The following is a 6,111-nucleotide window of genomic DNA, read 5'->3' as shown; positions in this document are numbered from 1 at the left end:
ATGGTGTGTGTGTGTGTGTGTGTGTGTGTGTGTGTGTGTATGTAGTATGTGTGTATGTATGTGTATATACGTGTGTGTATGTGTGTATATATGTGTGTGTATGTAGTGTGTGTGTATACATATGTGTGTGTATGTTTTGTGTGTGTGTGTATATATATGTGTGTGTATGTTTTGTGTGTGTGTATGTGTGTGTATATGTGTGTGTATGTTTTGTGTGTGTATATATGTGTGTGTATATAGTATGTATGTATTGTGTTTGCGTATTGTGTGCATGTGTGTGTGCGTGTGTGTGTGTGTGTGTGTGTGTGTGTATGTGTGTGTGTGTGACTGTACGTGCCCTCAGAGGCCAGGAGAGGAAGCTGGAGCTACAGACGGCTGTGAGCTGCCCAGTGGGGTGCTGGGAACCAAAACTCTGCAAGTGTTCTTTACTGCTGAGCCTCCGCTCCCTCCCTAGTAACTTATCAAAATTATGTTGTGTCTATGCTCAGTACACATGGAGGCTAGAAGAGGGCTTTGGATCTCCTGGAGCTGGAGTTATAGGTGGCTGTGAGCCACAAAATTATAGATGCTGGGAACCGACCCCGGGACCTTTGCAAGAACTCTATGTGCTCCTAACCACTGTGCCTTTCTGTAGGGGGAGGAGCTATTATAAAATCTGGTCCCCTAACTGGTTCTTGATTTGGTCGATAAAGAAGGCTGAGCAAAGGGTAAAGGTGGGACTTCCGGGCCCAAGGAGGAATAAGGGAAAGGGACGTTTGCAGCCATGCACTGGAACAAGAAGAAATCAGCAGTCATGTAAGAACTTGGGGAAATTCGAACGGGGGGGGGGGGGGCCTCCACCGGTGGCAGAGGCTGGCTCATAACGACTAGCTGATATAGGTTAGCTGATAAGTTTACGGCAGGGGATTCTGTGCCCAGCAATTGTGCTACCTGACAAATTCTAAAATAATAAAGCTGTCTAGTGTTTTCATTCCGCAGAGCTAAGGTGGGCAGAGAAAGACAGAAGCCGAGAGGGGCCGGTGGAGCTCGCAGCAGCTCCCTGCTTTCCCAGGTCCGGGGTTGGGGTGGGGGTGGAGGGTGGTTATGATTGATCCTGAGCATGCGCACCACAATCCCGGTCAAAGCAAGCCGGGAGCTCGAGCTGCATGCAACCCGGGCAAGGAGGTAGCATGATTTTTAAAATTACACACAACTGGGTGAACCATGTTTGTTAGACAGGGTCTCGCCCTTTTACTGAGAGCTCAGTAGTCAGCTAATCTGTCTCTGTCTCTTATGCTAGGATTATGTGGACTCTAGGGATGGACATCTAGACCTTTCCCTTACACAGAAAGCTCTTCACCAACAGTTATCTCTCAGCCCACTCTCTGGAGTTTCTAGAGGCACCTACAGTCCCCGTCCCCACCCCCACCCCGCCCCCACACGCAGACACGCGCACTCACAGCTCAGCCCTGTCCTATCTGATTCCTCAACAGTCTGTTTCATGGGCTGCTGTGATTCACACGGTTTGTGCTGCTGTTTCCTCCAGGTGTAGACAGTCCTTTGTGGAGGGCAGTTCATCACACTGGCAGGGTTCAGGAGAGTTACAAATCCCAAGGTTCCTGCCCCGTTTGTATTTCTGTCCAGACTTTCTTTGATGATGAAGTACGATGTGGAAATGCAAGCTAGATAACCCCTTTGCACCCCAAGTAGCTTTGGTCATGGCGTCTCATCACAGCGATAGGATCCCTCACTAGGACACATGCTTTCCGCTTTCCTTATTGCTGTTCACCACCTCTGGCCCTTACGTTCTTTCTGCCCCCCTCTTCTACAGTGATCCCTGGATCTTAGGAAGAGTAGGTGCAGGGTAAATGTTTCATTTAGAGTCTCTGCTGCTTGGTTAGTTGTGGTCTCTGTGTTAATCACCAACTACTGCAAATAGAAAGTTCTCAGTTGATGGTTGAAAGCTGTGCTGATCTTTGGGTGTAATGATGAGTCATTCTGAGTCAATAGGTTCTACCCTGGGCTCCATAACCTGTCCAGCCACAGGTTGGTCCAATCATGGTGCCAGGTAGAGGGTTCATCTTGTGAGAGGGACTTAAGCCCAATCAGAAGATGGCTGGTTACACCTGTGGTGTTAGGGTCACTGTTGGTCAGTGGGCATCCCCTGCCAGGCCTGTTGTTATTACAACTTGCAGGGGTCGCAGCTGTGTGAGACTGGTGGTGACTTTTCCCCTCTGATGGTGTGCATAGAGCCTTCTAGCACTGTGAGACCAGCCAAGGGGAACACAGCTTCCAGGATGTAGCACCTCAACTCTTCCATGTTCTGTGACTCAAGTATATGGGGTCTTTCTGTCGTCAAGTCCTGGGGTTAACCAAGGGCATTGGCACTAGTTTGTAGGGTTTGAGAGTGTCCATGGCACCTCACTAGCCAACAACCCCCCAAAAAGTAAACCATTTCTGGTATTGGGCTTTTATTTGTAAGCTAGTGGTGTCTAAGAGGAGTGATGTCACCCCATTCATTATAGAGCAACAACAACAACACACACATATGTAAATGAAGGGGTGTAAGGGGAGGATGGAGGGGTGTAAGGGGAGGATGGAGGGGTGTAAGGGGGAGGATGGAGGGGTGTAAGGGGAGGATAGAGGGGTGTAAGGGGAGGATGGAGGGGTGTAAGGGGGAAGATGGAGGGGTGTAAGGGGAGGATGGAGGGGTGTAAGGGGAGGATGGAGGGGTGTAAGGGGGAAGACAGAGGGGTATAAGGGGGAAGACGGAGGGGTGTAAGGGGGAAGACGGAGGGGTGTAAGGGGGAAGACGGAGGGGTGTAAGGGGAGGACGGAGGGGTGTAAGGGGGAGGATGGAGGGGTGTAAGGGGGAAGATGGAGGGGTGTAAGGGGAGGATGGAGGGGTGTAAGGGGGAAGATGGAGGGGTGTAAGGGGAGGATGGAGGGGTGTAAGGGGAGGATGGAGGGGTGTAAGGGGAGGATGGAGGGGTGTAAGGGGGAGGATGGAGGGGTATAAGGGGGAGGATGGAGGGGTATAAGGGGAGGATGGAGGGGTGTAAGGGGAGGATGGAGGGGTGTAAGGGGAGGATGGAGGGGTGTAAGGGAGAAGATGGAGGGGTGTAAGGGGAGGATGGAGGGGTATAAGGGGGAAGATGGAGGGGTGTAAGGGGAGGGTGGAGGGGTATAAGGGGGAGGATGGAGGGGTGTAAGGGGGAGGATGGAGGGGTGTAAGGGGAGGATGGAGGGGTGTAAGGGGAGGATGGAGGGGTGTAAGGGAGAAGATGGAGGGGTGTAAGGGGAGGATGGAGGGGTGTAAGGGGGAAGATGGAGGGGTGTAAGGGGGAAGATGGAGGGGTGTAAGGGGAGGATAGAGGGGTGTAAGGGGGAGGATGGAGGGGTGTAAGGGGGAGGATGGAGGGGTGTAAGGGGAGGGTGGAGGGGTATAAGGGGGAAGATGGAGGGGTGTAAGGGGAGGATGGAGGGGTGTAAGGGCGAAGATGGAGGGGTGTAAGGGGGAAGATGGAGGGGTGTAAGGGGAGGATGGAGGGGTATAAGGGGAGGATGGAGGAGTGTAAGGGGGAAGATGGAGGGGTGTAAGGGGGAAGATGGAGGGGTGTAAGGGGAGGATGGAGGGGTGTAAGGGGGATGGAGAGGTGTAAGGAGAAGACTGAAGACAGAGTCGTTAGTTCAGAGTTTACAGTGCGGTTGCAGATGTCCCACATTTGTTTCTCGGTGGTCACGAACGGGAGTTCACAGGCAGCTCCAGTGCATCTCTGGCAGAACTGGTGCCCCTTCTGGCTCCCACAGGCAGGATACAGACGTGCATACACTCACAAGAACAAAGGTAAGTAACAGTAAATGTTAAAAATATAATGTGGAAAAGCCACTGAAGAAGATATTCAATGGTTCTCTGTCGTTAAATACATCAGCACACTGACACACACACAGCACTCACACACTTAGTCACACACACTCACATAGACACACCACACTTCCACCCAATGTCACTCTCACACACACTAATACACTAATACACAGACATATATACATTCTCACACACATAAGCACATACTATCTGACTCACAGACACACCACACATACATTCACATGTACACTAATACTTACACTTACACTAACAAACTGGCATACATACACTGTCACACACATGTACACACACATTCTCTCACTCATACACACTCAAAGACATACCACACTCACATTCGCACATACACCCTCATAGACACACACACACAAACCCCACCTGCATACACTAATACTTACATTAACACAGAGACATGCATACACTCTCTCACACCTTCTCACAGACACACACACACACAGAGTTGCTGGGGAATATGAGACTCTTCACTGGAGCTGCCTACGAGGTGAATGGGGAAGTCCAGGAGTGCCAGCCTGTGCCAGTCACTGTACATGCTCAGACCAAGTGTCTTTGAGTCACTTGGTTTCCTGTAAGTCACCCTCACCCATGCTTCTGTAAGTCACCCAGATAAACTCAATGGTTCACCATGCTGTAATCAGCTGTGACCATTCTTCTGTCCTTCCTTCCCCCCATTATCTGCAAAAAAGTATAAAAATACTCTCCCTAGAAGGAGCCACCCAAGAGCCCAGAGGCTGTCTGGTTCTGCCCTGAGCAGCATGTCTGTCCTCCTCCCCTGTACCTGCCCTTAGCATCCAGGCGCCCTTGTCCTCCCTCCCCCATTCCACCCCCCCACGCCCCCATTTCTGAGTCTCAGCTCTCAGTTCTCACCTCTTTCCTCAGCAACAGTGTGCTGCCCCTTCACTGAGCCTTGTGTCCTGGCTTCACTGTGAGCTCCCCTGTCCTTCCCCAGTCTCCTCTGACGCCTGCCTGGCACACTCACATCTACACTTGTGAGGTTAATCTAGATAACCAAGTTTACAAGGCATAGAAGCGCCGTGGATCACCGATGATCTAGATTGCATTTACTGAGAGAGAAAACCTGCCCTGAGTATGGGTGGAGCCATTTCAGGGCGAGGGTCCTGAATGAAAGGGAGAAATGAGCAGAACACAGTGCCCATCGGTCTGCTACCTCGCTGTGGATTTGACATAACCAGCTGCCTCACAGCTACCTCCCCTCTCCCCGCCTCACCATCTCCACCGTGATAGACGCTTCTCACTACGAGCTAAGATTTTCCTTCCTCCCAGCCTTAGTTAGGGTTACTACTGCTGTGATAAAACACCATGGCCAAAAGCAACTTGGAGAGAAGAGGATTTATTTCACTTACATTTCCAGGTTATATTTCATCACTGAATAAAGTCAGGACAGGAATTCTAATCGAGTAGGAACCTGGAGGCAGGAGCTGATGCAGAGGCCTTGGCCCCACCCACAGTGGGCTGGGCCCTTCTGCCTCAATCACTAATTAAGAAAATGCCCTACAAGCTTGAGTGCAGCCTGAACTTATGGGGCATGTTTTGACTGAGGCTCTTTCCTGTCAGATGGTTTTTCACTTGTGTCAAGTCGACATAAAACTATCCAGCACCGTTTACCCCTTGTCATCTTGACAAACAAACATGTCACTAGTAAGCCACACCCTTTCCTTTCTTGTCATCTCCAAGATCATTAATATCAACATCACAATATAAAAACATTTTGCGGGGCTAGAGTGATGCCTTAGAAGAGCACTGGTCATTCTTCTAAAGAATGAGCAATCCCCAACTCCCACATGGCATCTCACAACTGTCTTTAATCCATTTTCCAGGGGATTCAAATCCCTCACACATGCAAGCAGAACACTAATGTACAAAGAATAAAAAGAAATAACATTTTAAACATTTTGCAAACTTAAAAAGTCCCACAGGTTCGAACACATTAACACTTAGTGTCTTTAAAACTCCAACGGTGAAAGTTAAAATCTTTTAAAATCTAAAATATTTTAGAAGTTAGTCCTTTAACTGTGGGATCCTGTAACATTGAAAACAAGCTAAATACTTCCTTATTTCAAGAAGGAAGAACCAGGGTACAGTCAACAACCTGAACAAGCAAAACCAAACTCCAACTGTGTAAATAATTCAATTTCCAGTGTCTGGGATTCCAACAGGACCTTCTGGGCTCCTCCAAAGGTCCCGAATGATTTCTCTGGTGCGGCCCT

The sequence above is a fragment of the Apodemus sylvaticus genome, chromosome 9, assembly GCF_947179515.1.
Source record: "Apodemus sylvaticus chromosome 9, mApoSyl1.1, whole genome shotgun sequence".
Taxonomy (NCBI): domain Eukaryota; kingdom Metazoa; phylum Chordata; class Mammalia; order Rodentia; family Muridae; genus Apodemus; species Apodemus sylvaticus.
This window is presented reverse-complemented; position numbering follows the sequence as displayed.